Here is a 16553-nt window from a genome sequence, read left to right as displayed (position 1 = left end):
GTCTTGAGCATCAGGTAGGCTTTGTTAAAGACACGTTGCTTCTATTATTCTGAGCTGGACTCTTTTTCATTGTGTGTTGATTTTTCTCCAGGTTGTGAGAAGTACCCTGAAATTCAATATGAGGAGCAATTGCTGTATGACGGTATGTTCTATCAGTCGATTGTATCCATTGTTTTGTTGATTGTTGGGGCGCTCGTGATATTGGCAGCCTGCCTGAATCATCAGGCTTGTGCTGTTTGGAATCAATTATCTTTCTTACATGTTCTAGCAGCGCTGACAATGACTCAACTGATTATGAACTGCATCTGCTTGCAGCTTGTGAAGAATCCTGGTCTTTTTGATGTATTAGTGATGCTGAATCTTTATGGTGACATTATTAGTGATATATGTACTGGTTTGATTGGAGGCTTGGGCCTAACACCCAGGTAGACTAGCTTCTATCAAGTTCAGTCAATTGAGCATTGATATGGCGAAGGCTTACATCTGTTTGTTTGTTTCCCAGTTGCAATATTGGTGAAGGTGGCATTTGTCTGGCAGAACACATGTCAAGCTAGTTTTAAATTTGTCTGGCATTTGTCTTGGCGGGTTGTGAGAGGTGTTATTGAAAGTTTGAAAATCATTACCCGCCAAGCTAGTTTGAGAGTGGCAGAATATGCTTTTCATTATGCCAAGGCCAACCTTGTACATCCAACCAAACAAGAACATGTATGAACCTGTACGTCTTATATACAAGCAACCAAACACATGTGGGTGTACCATCCTGTGCTGGATGATCCCATCCAAAATGCACCATTCTATCCATGAACCATTAAATTCAACAAACCAAACGCACCCTATGACGTGCATTCCAACCATGCTACATGTGTTGAATTGTGCGCAGCAATAGTCTGCATGTGTTATGTGTGGTACCGGCTTGAAGAATCAACATGCTAATTCTAACCTCCATTCTCGCTTGTCCTTCAGCAGATCACTTCTTTTTGTCAATTTTTTTTTGATTCGCCGTCGTCATACTAAACAATGCAGCACAGTAGACTAGTAGAGTGAGTCTTAGGAGCGGCCGCACATCACATGCTTACACCCATCGTTAGATTTTCTACGATCGAGCTGAACATGCTCACATCATACAAAAAATCAGATTCCCCAACCGTGCTGAAGTTAGCCGACCAAATCGGGCGGCCGGTGGCATTGGAGACAAAAGAGAATGGGCACATGCAGTCATCCCAAACGATCTCCCAGTAGCTGGACGACGGGGCTCGTTAAACTAGCAGGGATCCACATCGGAGTTCAATCGGTCTCCAGTGACGTGCACTTTTCATGGATGAAACCTTCGTTTTAAAGCCTTTCCATGTCTGCTATGGAGTATTGCGTACTTCCTGTTCCTGAGAGTACGTTCATGCACGAAGCCTGAGCGAGTCAAATTTGTGTCACTGCAAACGAGAGAATTAGGATACGATTGGTTTCGTGTTGACCGTCCCGAGTTGTTAAATGGCCTACGCCTCCAAACTCCTAGGTTCGCATTGGGAAATCTTCTATTTTCCTATGTACATATGCTACCGCTGCATCAACTGAACTGCACCTCCAAACTGAACTGAATCTTCAGTTAACCCCTATTCTACACGCACTGGCTAGTGAAGTGCCAGGCGCAGCAGCGCAAGCCCAAGTCCTTAGAGAAGACAGCATCCACATCGTCACTCGAGGATCGCTAGCTCTTTAGCGTACGTAAACCTCGTCACTCTCAAAAAGCTCGCACGGATTGACCACAGCGCGTACGTGTCACCGATGGTTTGGCGCCATATACACAACTCTGTCGCTCTTGCAGTGACAGTGACGGACGCTGCTGGAAGAAGCAGCACCCTTCGTTCCGATCCTCCTCGTCGAGGGAAGGACGAAGGAGACGCCGCGCCGGCCCTACTCGGGAACCTGAAGACAGGTTGAGGACTTAGAGATGGATCGATTTGTGGATATAATCGATCTTTAATCGGAGTACAGTTGTCCTCCATTAAACTATCTGCAGTGCACTGCATCTGATCTGATTGCGCGCCCCTGTTTATGCCCTTGATTGTCCCTGGTAGGCCACGGGGGGCTCAGAGCTTCAGATTTCTTTAGTCCCACGCATCGATGCAGATCGATCTAGCAGCTGCCTATCCGGAGGAGTATCTTCTAGGAATCCATAAAGAAGGGTTCTTGGAGGCTTTTGTATATAGTTAGTAAAATGTAGGCGTGCTTATACAGTTATACTATGCTTGATCCATAGTACAGATTACCAGGTGGCCGTTGAAGAGTTCAGTTATACATTTGGCCATCTGCCCCTAGTCTGCAAAGAGCATGTGTGCATCCTACTGACGGCGCACTGCTGCGCTGGTAAGATTCTTTTCTGCGCCCTCATGCAGTTTGAGAGGATTTTCGATTCATAAGCAGAAGGCCATGGAAGCACTAGGTGCCAGACTGCCAGTAAACTGAACGTGAAATGCAATGGAAACCAATAGGCGTAACTGAAAGGAAAAGACGGTGACAGGGCAACCACAAGAATTGCACTGTCGGAGCAAGTAACAGCCAATACACGGTCAGCTAAGCGAGGTTGCGACCTGCTCGCTGGGAGGAGCCAGGCGTACACACAAATAATGCGGCCCGTGTGATAACGATCTGACGCGCGATCCAACCGAACAAGAGCACAAGGGAACTGTAGGATGGGTTCAGAGATGGGCGGCATGCCACGCCAATGATTCGGCCCCGATAGGCTGAGATGAAACCCCACAGCACCAATTGTTGTCCAATTCATCGAGGGTATGGCGTCGCAGGCGAGCAGCCTGGCAGGCCTCAATGATTTGCACGAAACCGATCCTGCCGTACGGCCCCCCTCCTCCAGAAGTCCAGAGGCCAGAGCGATCGATGGACATGGATGACGCGCATTAAACGCGCGAGATACGGCGGGCGACGGATGGATCGCTCGGTCCCGTCCGTGCCAACCGGCGCCAAATGTCCCGATCGCACGAGCCCCAGCCTCGACGCGATGCAGTGCGGTGCACCCGTCCCGGACCTCGCCCGGCGCCCCCACGCGCGGATGGTCGAGCTCGGGATCGAAGAATTAAACGAGCGCGGGCGAATGGCGAGAGGTGGATGAAGCTCGGTGGGGGGAGTTGGGTCCGGGGGCGCGACGCCGACGCGCGCGGCCATGACGGCATTGAATTGGGATGCCCGGGGGGCCGGGCGTGAGCTGTGCGCGAGGTGGGCCGGCGCGCGCCGAGCGGGGGAAGGTGGAGAGCAGCGGCGCGGGGCCCCAGGCACCGCCGACTGGGAGCACGTGTCCGCGCCACAGATGGCGGGCGCCACCAGCCAGGCGCGCCCACGCACTGCCATCCAGGGATGTTATGCACTGCGCGCACGGGGCCTCCTCGTCCGTCCCGGCAGGCACTCTCCCATGTCCCATCGGCCAACGGCAGGCTCCCCTCCCGCTTCCACCCTTCTTCCTTCCGTAAGCTTCCCCACCAAAGTAAAAAATCCAACGTCCCACTCCGCCAGTCAGCTACTAGCTCGCTTCGCCATGCACCATACACTGCTCTCATGCGGTCATGCCAGAGCCAACCCAATCCACCCGTGCGGGCTCTACCAATCATGCGCGATACCCCCTATATATATAAACGCCCCCATCCAAGTTGCCATACACCACCACCCAGACGGCCGGGGCACCAAGTCAAACCGCGAGCGACCCATACCGCCTCGACGCCGGGACTCCTTCCGCAGCAAGCCGGAAAGCAAATCAAAGCAAAATGGCAGTGGGATTCCGGCGGCGGCTCACCGCGCTCACCGTCCCCAAGGCGGCCTTGCTCCGGCGCACGCGCCACAAGAAGCTCTCCTACTCCCGCGTCCGCTCCAACAGCCTGCCCGGCCGCTTCCACCCGGCCGTCGCGGGCCTGCACGAGTCCGCCAACGCGCTCCTCGCCTGGACGGAGGAGCCGGCGCAGGCCAGCCCGGCGTGGATCGGCGACGGGGCGGGCCACCTGGGCCGCCTCCTGGCGGGGCTCACCGACCTGCTTCACCACCCGCAGGCGCGGGACCCGCTCCAGCGCCGGGGCAAGGCGGCGGCGCCCTGGACCGACCGCCTCCTCGACGACCTCCTCCTCCTCGCCGACGCCCACGGCTGCTTCCGCGAGGCGCTCCTGGCGCTCCGGCAGCTCCTCGCCGAGGCGCACGCCGCGCTCCGCCGCCGTGACGCCGCCCGCCTCGCCGCCGCGCTCCGCGCCAGGCGCCGCTCCGACCGCGACCTCGCCCGCCTCGCCTCCACGCTACGCTGCCTCGCGCACCGCTCCCCGTCCGCCGCCGCCGCGGCGTCGGACTCCGGCGAGGCCGCGGTGGCCGAGGCCGCCGCCGCCGCCACGTGCGCCGCGGCGGCAGCGTCCGCCGCCATCTTCGCCGGGCTCGCATCCGCCTCCGCCTCCTCGTCCTCGCGCGCAATGCCGTCACCGCTCGCGGTCTCCCCGGCGAAGGTGGCTGCCGTGCCGGTGTGGTGGGTGGCCGACCTCCTTCGGTGGCGCCGGCGTACGGTGGCCGTCGCCGCCAGCGAATCCGGACCCGGCGCAAAGGAGGTGCCTTTGGAGGAGTGCTGCAGCGAGGAGGAGGAGGAGAGGCAGGCTGCCATGGAACGCCTGCGGAGGCTGGAGGAGTGCGTCGTGGCGGCGGAAGACGGCTGCGAGCAGGTGTACCGGGCGCTTGTTAACGCGAGGGTGTCGCTGCTCAACGTGCTCACGCCGTGCTTTTGATCCGTCGTCCCGGGGTCGTTTTGGAGGGAAAATTGCCTTCAAAATTAGCACTCAGGACCTCAATTTTAAACTAGAAGGATGCTAGCAATTCCGTTTCGGTAGATTGTGTACAAATGTATATAGCAATCTTACGTTCTGAAATGGAATGAAAATGTAAGTAGCGGGAATCTGCTCTTCGTAAAATCTTTTTGTTCGTAACTGCAATCTTATCTTGAAAAGGTCACGAAACATTTGTATGAATTAGGAAAAAAATTGAGGAGAAATGAATTAGAAAATTAATGTAGAATTCTTCTGTTTATTAAAAAAATCTTGTAAAATTCATATATACAGCCATACGGCTATTTTGCTTGCGAACTCTTGGCCTGCTTGCGATGTACTAGCAGTAAGTACTATACAACCACAAACATGCTTTATGCTTCAGTGTTGGGTACTTGGGTATCGGCTCAAATTCATATACACGTCAGGATGTATTATATGCTTCACCGTTCGGTACTTCTCCCGTTTCAAATTGTAGATCATTTTAACTTTTCTAGTTTTATAGACATTATTATGCATCTAGATATGGACTATATTTAGATGCATAGAAAAAAAATGTACATAGAAATATCAAAACAACCTACAATTTGGAACGGATGGAGTACATGTAAATCAACGGGGCTAAAGTTTAGATAGTTTGTTGTTAGTCTTATTGGTTATTTTGACCCTGATTCTAATTCTAATACTGTGCACTAAAGACTGTCATTGTTGAGCATGTGCAATCTCTTCTTTTTATTCACAGGCATTTTCAATTACGAAATGGATCTTTGTTAAATCGCGTGGGTCGTTATGCCGGTCCGGCATCACATGGATTTTTAGTCAAGGAGTTAACGAGTTGTGTTGGGCAGGTGTCTAACAAGGCTCTCGTTTGACGTTTAGCGCCTTGGCCATGTTTAAGACGATCTTTGTTTTCCTTTTTTTTTGAATTTCAGCGTGACTAATATACTGGATATTGAAAAAAATAAATAAAGATTAGACTATTAGGGACATCGTCGATGAGTTGATAACGCAAAGGCAATAGTATTGGCTGAATATACACTAAATTTGCAACCATGCATCTGAAATTCAGAGGTTCGACATGTTTTCGAGAGTGGTAACGCTCAGGCTAGTAGACAGGTGGTGGTAATATGTCGCTAAAAGGTTTCCTTCCACGACGTCCTAACGTACATCTTTAGCTTTTGAACCCATCCATCAATCGGTTGTGCTAGTACAGAAAACGCTAAACACCGAAGAAAACGGTACTCCTTTAGCTGTAGGGTGCGCTCATAAATCCTCATCAAGCACAGAAATGGAAAACTCTTTGATCTAAAAAAAACACAGAAAATGGAAAACAACAACATCCAATAGAAATGGGAAAAGACTGTTAATTCTCAAATTCGCTACCGCGAGCCGACACGGCCCAAAATCACTTGTCGTAGGTGTTCGTTCGCGCTTTTGCTTCTCTGGGCCGAAAACTCCATCCCCAACCAAACCATATGGGGCCTGCGATCACACAAGCCTGACGGGACGACGAGCACCGAACCGAAACTCTTTTCCTCACGTCACGTTTTAGGCACGAGAGATCGATATGACACATGACACGACCAGTTGACGACGTGGGACGCAAACACGATGGTGGATGATGGTGCGGCACGTACAGTTGTCGGTGAATAATGCATCAGACCAGGACAGCAGCCAAGTACTGGACTTTTGGGCTGCATGATCCCGTCAGCGTTGCTCCATCGTACCATTGAGGATCCGGATAAAACAGAAACCAACATTTTTTTTGCTGGAAATATAGTTCAATCAGTAGTCATTATACCTGTGTTTGGATACTAGGATTCTCCTTTGTAATTTGTGATGTGGTAAAGAATTTGTGAAACGTCCTAGCGCCTCAACAGTCAACTCGACGTATTTGGGCCTCAAATGGTAGCAGTACCACACACGTAGGAGTATATGATGATGAGCAAAGCCCGAAGGTGTCAGTGGGCCGAATAGAATCGAACACGAGGGTGCACGACGAGAGAGGGAGAGAGGACAGCAGTACTGTGCAGCACCCGTCACATCCGATAGTTATTAACCGTGCTGCTGTGGTCACCCGTCACATCCGAGAGTTATTAACCGTGCGCCCAAGCCCAAGGAGCACTGCTTCCTTCCTGCAGTCCTCGCAGCCCGTACGTCCGGCCGCCGGTGGCCAGGCCAGGCTCTGGCACCCCAGTTCTGTTCACCCTTTGCCTTTGGGCGCCGATGAGCAGAGCACTCGTTCCGCCGCGCCAGCGCCGGAGCCGATGCCGTCGGGCGCCAGCCGCGGGAACGTGTCGAGCCGAGGAGCGCAGCGCATCGAGAGCAACGCGCTCGCTGATGCCTGATGGTGGGGGGAAAGAAAAGAAAAGAAAGAGAGAGCGTGGCGTGGCGGCTGGGCGTTGTCAGCGAATCCCGCGTAGACGAGCACCTGAAGCCGAGCCGCAACCCTTTTCCGCTTTCCGGAACGGCACCTGCCCGTCCCGTCCCATCCCGTCGAGCTATTGGCCGGCGAAGCAAAGGCAAAGCTACGTCGAGCTCCGTCGCAAACGACAAACGGTAGGTGAGGCTATCTGGTTGCCGTTTGTTTGGCCAAAGTCGTCGGGTTTTCGAATTGTTTCCGACTTATAAGGTCAGGTTATCAGTCGCATGCTGTCCATCTATCTGTTGTATCAAAAGAAACCACCATGTGTACTGAAAGGGGCTGGAAATTATCATATCAATCGAAAAAAGAGAAGAATATGCACCGTTGGATTTTACGAAAATCTAACGGTCTAGACTAGCCTAAAGAGTCTACGTCGAATACGCACACAATTAATAAATACACAAATTCGGAATTAAAAATTTAAAAAATAAGGAATTTAGTAGTTGATGTTTACACGGATTGGAAAAGTAAAATAGTTAATAAATAGTCGATAACAAATATAATTAATAAATTACAAAGCTTCACATGATGGATATTTATTAGTTCTCCCTGCTAAAATACTAATTAGGCATTTCATCAAATGATGATACACACAGATCCGTTCAATGCTACTCAACCTGATTGCATTGCGTTTCTCTTTTCCATTTTTTTTCTTTGTGTGTTTATGTGTGAAAGGAAGGGCGGCAATGGTTTGTACTAATTACCGAATGTTTTGGTGTCCATATGGATTAAATACGGTCAAATTAGTAACACTACTTTTTGCTAGATTTATGAAAATAAGCTATCTTAATAAAGAGTATTAAAAAAAAGGCACCACATTCATCAAGAGGACACATAAATTATCACGTTAATAAAAAAACGAAAGAACCTAATCTCCGTGCAAAAAATAATACCTAAATAAAAAAATGCCAACTGATTATGAAAGGTTAGTAGTTTAAGCTCCGTGCAAAAAAATAATACCTAAATAAATGATTCACATGAAATGCAATTACGAATATCTAAATAAAAAAATGCCAACTGATTGTATTTTTTTGCAAAACACGGTATAGACGCAGACGTTCACAAATGCACGCACACTCAACCCTATGAATACACGCACGCAACCCTACCTATGAGCACCTCCGAGAGACTGAGCTGGCAGATTCTCGAGATTGATGAAGTCACCACTAGCACCTCGCTATCGATGGACATGTCATAGTCTAATTAAATTCTAGAATAAATCAAAAAAATACTAGCAATGATGTTGAGCTGATGACTCAAACCCTAGTGAGAAAGTTCCATCACAAGGAACCTTATCAGCTGATCTAAGCTCACCCAAGTTATAACGGTGCAAACCAATCGTAATATCATATTCAAAATCTATTAGGACTATTGAGGACTAAAAATAGATCGCACTATATTCTGTTGTTTCTATGGAATTTATATGTCTTCGGTTTTAGCATACATGCTGTCCTAGCAGCGTACAATAGCTCTAGCAATATTAGATAACCATTTATCGATGCGAGCACACAACATGCCACAAATTGTTGGATGAATTTGATGGAATAATGAAGAAACACCGGGCGCATGAGGGGTGGAGGGAGAGGGAGGAATAATGAAGAAACACCGGGCGCATGAGCGGTGGAGGGAGAGGGAGGAGGGAGAGAGGGAGAGGGAGGGGGGGGGAGGAGAGGGAGGGGGGGAGTTCAATTTGGCAAAAGCAGCTCATTCTATGCCATGAAACATTGATTAGTCGTTGATCTAAATCTGAGATGAGGAACTCAATTGAACATCGAGGAGCTCAACCCTGCGAGGAGAAATTTGATCAGGGTCACGCAGATCAATTCGGCGATGAAGAACTTTGTTTTGGGAGAAGTTTGTGGGGCATGAGGATGGACAACGACGGAAAAGTTGGTACCGGCAGGATGGGGCTGCCAGGTGGAAAAACGGACTGACCAGTGCCCACAACGGGGGCTGCCAGGTGCCTGCCCATAGCTGCATGTGGCAGGATTAGTCACCACCGGCTATTACTCTGAGATGAGAAGCGAGCATGCCCGGTGGAAACAAAGCAAAACAAAATACTATTATGCCCGGTCGAGTTTGAAGAAGAGGGAAACTTTTATATCATGCCTATGACAAGATATGGCAATAAAATGGCTTGAAGAGCCATATAGGAGCGCGCCATATGGAAATTTACTTAAGGATGTCAGTTACTTTTGTATGATCGGAGACACCATGTATAAGTGTGCCATGGCAGGTCACGCGAGAACATAAATGGCTGTTGTGTGCTTACTACAGATAATGCAAGATATACATCTATTAGAGCTTCGGTTTGGTGAGTATTTTTGTTCATGTAAAGGTGAAAATATTCAAGCCACGATGGATAGCGCGAGGAGTCGATGACGCCTTGCGTTAACAAGCAAGATAGGATGGTTTGTGCAGCCTAAATAAGTAGCGTGGGAGCCACAAGTGACCCCGTCTCTATTAATTGCTGGGTACAGAAATTTGAGTGATTTAAGCACGGTTTTGACGATCAAATACACAGCAAAAGCTAGAGAGAGAGGTAGGGAGGGAGGGATAGATAAGCTACAGCAACTACCAAATACAGGGCAAGAGGCAGCATGCCGGAAAACATAGGGCATGTCTGCAATCTACAGCAACTACAAAAGACTAGCACTCATGACATATAAGCTGGAATAGGTACTCCCTCCATTTTAAATTGTAAGTTGTTTTAGTTTTTTCTAGATTCATAGATGTTTGTATGCATCTAGACATATACTGTATTTAGGTGCATAGCAAAAACTATATTTCTAGAAAAGCCATAACGACGGGACGGAGGGAGCATGCAACATACAAATGTCCTTACTAATCAACTAAGCAAAAGAGGTTATGCAATTATTATGTTAGGTTGATTTGAGTTAGGAAATCATTAGAGGTGAAATGAAAAATCTTTGAATTAATAACTTTTCAATTACAGTTTAATTACAATGTTAGTTTTAAATTTTTAATGGACCTAAGTTAATTATAAATTAGGTCGGGATCATTTTGAGAGTGGTGAAATGCCAACCTCTATTTATAAACTAATATATTTATATTTTTAGTGAAGGATAATTTGGTAAGCTGAATGGTCATCCAATATGATTGAGTATGAAGAATCCTACATAAACTTGATGAGCTCAACAAGTTAATGAGAAAAGCCGTGACATAGAAGGTGTCACTTCTTTATAGCATCAAAGCGGTTACTTCAAAGTCAACAATGTAATAGACATAGTTATATTACTAAGTATGTAATGAATCTAGCCACGCTATTAGCGCGGGCCACATCTTAATACAATAGTATTTAAAGAAGTCACCACGTTCGTCAAGAGGGTCTAGAAATTCCCACGTTAATCTGAAAAAGAGAAGAATATAAGTCGTTGGATTTTATGATGATCTAACGGTCTATATTAATCTAAAGGTTCATACAAAGTACAATTACTAAACAACTGAATTTGAATATACACCATTGAATTTTATGAAAATCTAACTATCTATATTAATTTAAAGGTTCCATACAAAATACAATTACTAAATAGCTGAATTAGAAATTTAAAAGAAATATACCAATATGGCAATAGGACTGTGGACTCCTATTGCCATGTCCGTCGTTTTTTTTTTGTTCACGTTGCCTGTTGCCCGTCACCCTCCCCTAATCTCGCTAATCCTTCCATCTATGCCTGCGTGCTCTGCTCCTTTCTTTCCTTCCAGGCTGATAAGCTGATTTGGTACCCTGTGACCACGGGTGGTAACTGGCAATTGGCCAAGGGAGAAAATTTGTTGCCGCGGCTTCCACCGACGACGAGCGAGAGCAGATCGCTTCGCTGCCGGTGCATCCGTACATCGTCACGACGACTGCCGCTTCCCTTCGCTGTTCATGATCAAGGACAGGCGGCACCGTGCGAGCCCACTGCACCCTCGAGCGGTGAGGTCCCCTAACCCCCTGCAACGGTGCCCTGGACCAGCAGTGCATCACCCGGCGGCCGGACCCGGCCGCCGGACTGAACATTGTTACATGTAGAAAAAAAATAAGAAATAAGAACAAAAAAATCTAACTAGCTGCACTAATTAGCGCGGACCACCTTACTATAAGATTCACTGTCACGTATCCAAAATGTCAATTGGAGCAAATTCTAATATCTCCGTAGATGAAAAGAAATCTAAGCTGAAAAATATAAAGTATTATAATAGATACGGCGACAGGAAGAAAGATCTTCTCAGTCGAGGAATCAAGAAGAAAATCAACGTTTGAACTATAAAAAAACCCATTTCAGTCCCCATAATTTCTCTTCGATAAGGTCGAGATAAAATAAGAGATTGAATTTTATCTAAAGGTGCTACTAAGATATAGTCGGCGTGGTATATGCTTTGGTAAAAATTCAACCACCTTGGACAGGCAAATTGTTGTCAGAATTAATGCTCTTGCCATGGGGATTGAGCCCCTCACCACGAGCACAGCGGGAGCAATGTAATATGATTTCATATACACAAACTTGATACGAACATGATAGCATCAGCGGATGGTTTCATCCATGAGATCGACAGTAATGATGGATAGTTTCATGCAAGAGCTCGACGATGGCAGCAAGATAATCCAATTTTGCTCATCTTACATATATTTATTAAAAGAGTGAACGAAAGTTGGTTCCATATTTATTCACTATCATTGGCTTGCTTTGCTTTGCTTGCAGCACGCAAGGGTAGGAGAGGTGATATATAGGAAAATGATTCCGGATTCCGACCAGTTTTGACTGAACGATTGAAATCAAGGAGAGAGAAAAGGAATGTTAAGGAAAAAAATACACCGTTAGAATTTATTATGATCTAGACTAATTCGATCAAAGAGTTCAAATCAATGCATCAATAATTATGTAATTTTGGAAACTAAAATAAGAATTTTTTGTAAAAAATATTGTATGGGATGGAAATAAAACATGTTTGAATCTTCCACGAACTCCATGATGATAAGATATAGCATGGGTCATAAAAAAGTGTTTGGAAATTGGTCGTTTCTCAATTAAAGTATGTATCTTTGTGATGTGACCAAAACTCATCCAATTTAATTTGGTGTAGTTTTGAAAGGAGACCAAACCTAGCATTTCGTTGGACTTCAGTTGGCATCTCAAGGCCACGAGATAGAACAGTAGTGAGATGCAAAGTGCGTAAATCGGACACCCGACAACAGAAGTGCGGACGTAGGCAGGAGCAGATTGCATTACAAATACAGGCAGCTTTATGCAACATAACAGACTCAAAAGTGTAGCTTTGTGCAAGATAGCAAAGCCACAGTGCAGGCGATAGATTAGAAGGAGAAAACATAAGAAGGATCATGACGATAAAATCACCAAGAAAGAGGGCCATGCCGGCACCAATGATAGTGAGACGGCCATCGTAACCATTGGGACGTGTGAGGAGAACACTTGGGACAAATCTGACCAGCTTCACTAAGTGGTTACACGATGATGAGCCCACCGCGCTAGCCTCACGCATTTCCATCCACTACTCCAAACCAGCCTATCACCGCCAGCCCTAAATCCAATATCATCGCCGCTTTGGCCTCCCGTTGGATTTCGATCGGTGGTGGTAGTGTTTCATCACCGCCGGACCATGAACCGACAGTGAAGCCTATTAAAAAATAAAAAGGCACCGCTAGAGTCCTTCCACGCTACCGGAGCCCTGTCACCCACTGCAGTAGCTGGGGGGGGGAGCGAGAGAGAGAGAGAGATAGAGAGTACCGTGAGAGGACGGAGTCCCCATCGTTGTCGCTGCATCCCTTGCACATGCCCGCAGTTGTGGCCTGCATCTTCTGTCGTTGTTGCATCCCATGCCCGCGCCCGCCGCCGCCGTTGCCGCCACCCGTGCCTACCATCCCTGCCCGCTCCTTGTGCCTCGCCGCTGGTCTTCATTGCCAGTGAGGGGCGAGCGGAGGGGTGATGGGAGGGGGTGAGAGAGACGTGGGGAGGGAGATATAAGGACTTTCGTAATGATAGCAAACAAAACTTACATCACAAATAAAAAATATAAATAATTATATTCAAGTGAAAAATGTATAAATTTTTATATTGTTTCAATAAATACCAAAAAATATGTTTGTATCTAAGGTATTACCTTTTCTCTCTAATTCATGTTTAAAAAGATATATGATAATATATTTGTCTGTTACCATGACATGATTAAATACAACTATTTATATCTATTTATTTTGATAATGGCATAAAAAACTAGCTACCTGCGCTATTTGCGCGGGGGATCAGAGGTGGGGAGGGAGAGGTGCGCATCCGAAGGTAAAAGGGAGGAAGGGGAGAAGAGAAGGGGATGGATATTGATATGATATAGAAGGGCTATGGGTCACGGACGGGTTATACCATGAACCGGCGGTGAAATCGATTCCACTACGCGCTAGCTACTCATGAACTGGCATGAAAACTTATCACCACCAGTTTGGATAGAACTACCAGTGATGACCCATTCGTGATAACCTTTTCTATAGTAGTGATCAACGATCAGCCAACTCCATTCACACGCGTCCATGTTGAGAAAGGATCACCTTGACCAGCAAAATAATCACCCTACAACGGGTTAAATATTTTCATGTGCCACGAGCTATATATGCAATTGTGTACTGTTGTTTGCTGCCGACCTTTGCCACCATTGGCGAGTAGGGCTAGGCTAACAACCGTAACGAAACTAATGAGAAAAAATACAACCAACTTGTCTGTCCCTAGCTTAAAACTCACCGGTTTACCGTAATTGTTGCCTGCGATTGGGCGATGGGGCACTCGCAGGAGACAAAGGTTGTCGATTTGATGAAATAGTGGTTGGATCCAGCAACATAGTGAATGATCTGGTGGAGCAACTTGAGGGCCACGACACCAACCACAAGGTGGAAATTCCAAAATAATCGTGTTAAATAGTGAAGAAAATTGATGTTTGGCATGCGCGCCATAGCATGTCTCACGGGAGGGAACAACAGTCACAATCAAGGATCTATCTTTGGTGACCACAACGTAGCGGACAACGCTCCTTCAGAGTAGAAGCAAGAGAGAGAGGTGGTGAGCACAAAGACTAATAATATATAGTTTGGTAGCCACAGCAACGTATTCACGGACCCAAGGGTAGAGTTTATAATTAGGAAAAAGGTGCAACAACCGTATGCCAAAATGGGATTATGCATGTATGGGCTGTGGCAACCGGTGATCAAAGAACAAAGAAAGGAATGGAGATTTCGATATAATAATAACTAAAAGGGTCAAACTCGAAATTAAATTATTACTTTTGTAGTATACGTTGAACATTCTACTAAAATATAAGGATTTTTTAATCATAGCAAACGAAAATGTACATCACAAATAAAAAATATATAAACAATTATATTCAAGTGAAAAATGTATAAATTTTTATGTTGTTTCAGTAAATACCCAAAAAATATGTTTATATCTAAGGTATTACCTTTTCTTTCTAATTCATGTTAAAAAAGATATATGATAATATATTGATCTTTTATCATGACACGACTAAATACAATTATTTATGTCTGTTTATTTTGAAATAAAGCACCCAGATAATGGTATAAAAAACTAGCTACCCGTGCTATTAGCGCGGGCCATCTAGTTTTGTTTGATTTGCATGCGTGCCATGAAAATCAAGTTACGATCGAGCAGAACCCAACCAGGCAAGAGAGATCGGTTGATCCCGCGAAGCAAAGCCCATCGAATAGAGAGATGGAGTACACACCTGCTTAGGCAGCTAACCCCTGCAGAGGTGTGTGCGCTCGGGATGGTGTGGTTCGGTACATGTCGCTGTCCTCTTATCTGAGGATATTCTCCTCCCTCTCCTTCGTGCTTAATCATTGACTCGGATTTGGTGTGCTAACCGCGTGCTTTTCTGGTGGGGATCGGAGCGACTAATCAATCATTCAGATTCAGTGGGGAACGCAAGCTTTACTAGTTATTAGAGCGTACGTGGAATTTCAAGAAAAAGAAGACGAAAAAAAGGATGCGTCTGGATACTGAAATCAGAACTCCTCGTCTCTTCCACACGGGCGGCAATGGCGATGGGGTGCTTCCCCCGTTATCCAGTCGCGAGGCTGGTGAGCGTCCGGTGTCGAGATGATGGGGGGTTAGTACTAGCTAGAAACTGAATTGATGGACGTGTGGTGCAGCGCGAATCAGGTGCCGTCGCAATTAAGCTCCGTCGATTACTCTATCTACAATGTCGGCACGTACCATCAGAAAGAGATGGCTCCTAGGTCCAGTAGGGAGCTTGTTATTGTCGTCCAGCATCCAGTACCATAACTGATATGGTGGAGTACTATAACCTTTACACACTTTCCTTTTCTTCAGAGCCACACTTCACTAATTTAGTCATCATCATCAGTGATTAATCTCCCTCACATCAGCTGCCACCGATGCTCGTCGGAGCTTTCCGAGCAAGTTAGCTAGCGCCCACTTGTGTGGGAAGTTGGAACAATTATTCTCTAATCAATCTTAAGATGCCGTGGCCGATAGATGTATTTCACACGTTCCGTTTGGTTTTCCCTTTTCACGATTCAGATCAGTACGTGCTGAAAGACAAGACACGGAGCATCACTCAAGCTGGATAATTAGATGCGTAACATCTAGCCGTGCATGCATCAACTGATGATGAACGTGCCTCTTTTTTTACATCATGGACGGATATAGGAGTACTTGCAATAATCCGATGTTTTTTCTTCGGTAACAGTGTAGAAGCGGATACCCAAATACGCGATTGAACAGGGCATTCCTTACTCCCTGGACATGGGATTTTCTGTTAACCACATTGGACGAGTTCTCGCTGCACTCTGTGATTTCTCACCCCCAATATGCGATCTAAACCTTTTTCTAGCCCGGTAGCAGAGGTGATTAGCAGGCGAAGTAGTAAGTGAGGAGGGCTCCTTGGACGGCATGTATCATGTCTGTAGTCCCTTAAAAAAGCATAGCCCTCCACGAATAAGCACGTGCTACGGCTTACCACAGGCAGCAAGCTAAACCTATACTACATAATAACCAAGTAGCCTCCTAATTAAAGAAAATCACATGTATTCCCCTATCACACTAGCCTATCACGAACGGCTGTGAGAGTCTGAATAATCCCCAATCAAGCAGTCAAGCACCCAGCTTGTAGTTACTGCTATGGCAGCGAACTTAGTAGCTACACTAAACTATGAAGCCACTTGGAACCCATCCAACCATCTGTGGCAACCCTGCTCTAATCTTCCGCCACCTCAGACTTGTTTAACCTCAACCGTGGCTGTCAGTGCACGTGAGCACTGGCACTGGAATTCATCAATCTGTTCGAGG

Source organism: Setaria viridis, chromosome 9 (genome assembly GCF_005286985.2).
Source record: "Setaria viridis chromosome 9, Setaria_viridis_v4.0, whole genome shotgun sequence".
NCBI lineage: Eukaryota > Viridiplantae > Streptophyta > Magnoliopsida > Poales > Poaceae > Setaria > Setaria viridis.
Note: the sequence above shows the minus strand (reverse complement) of the source record.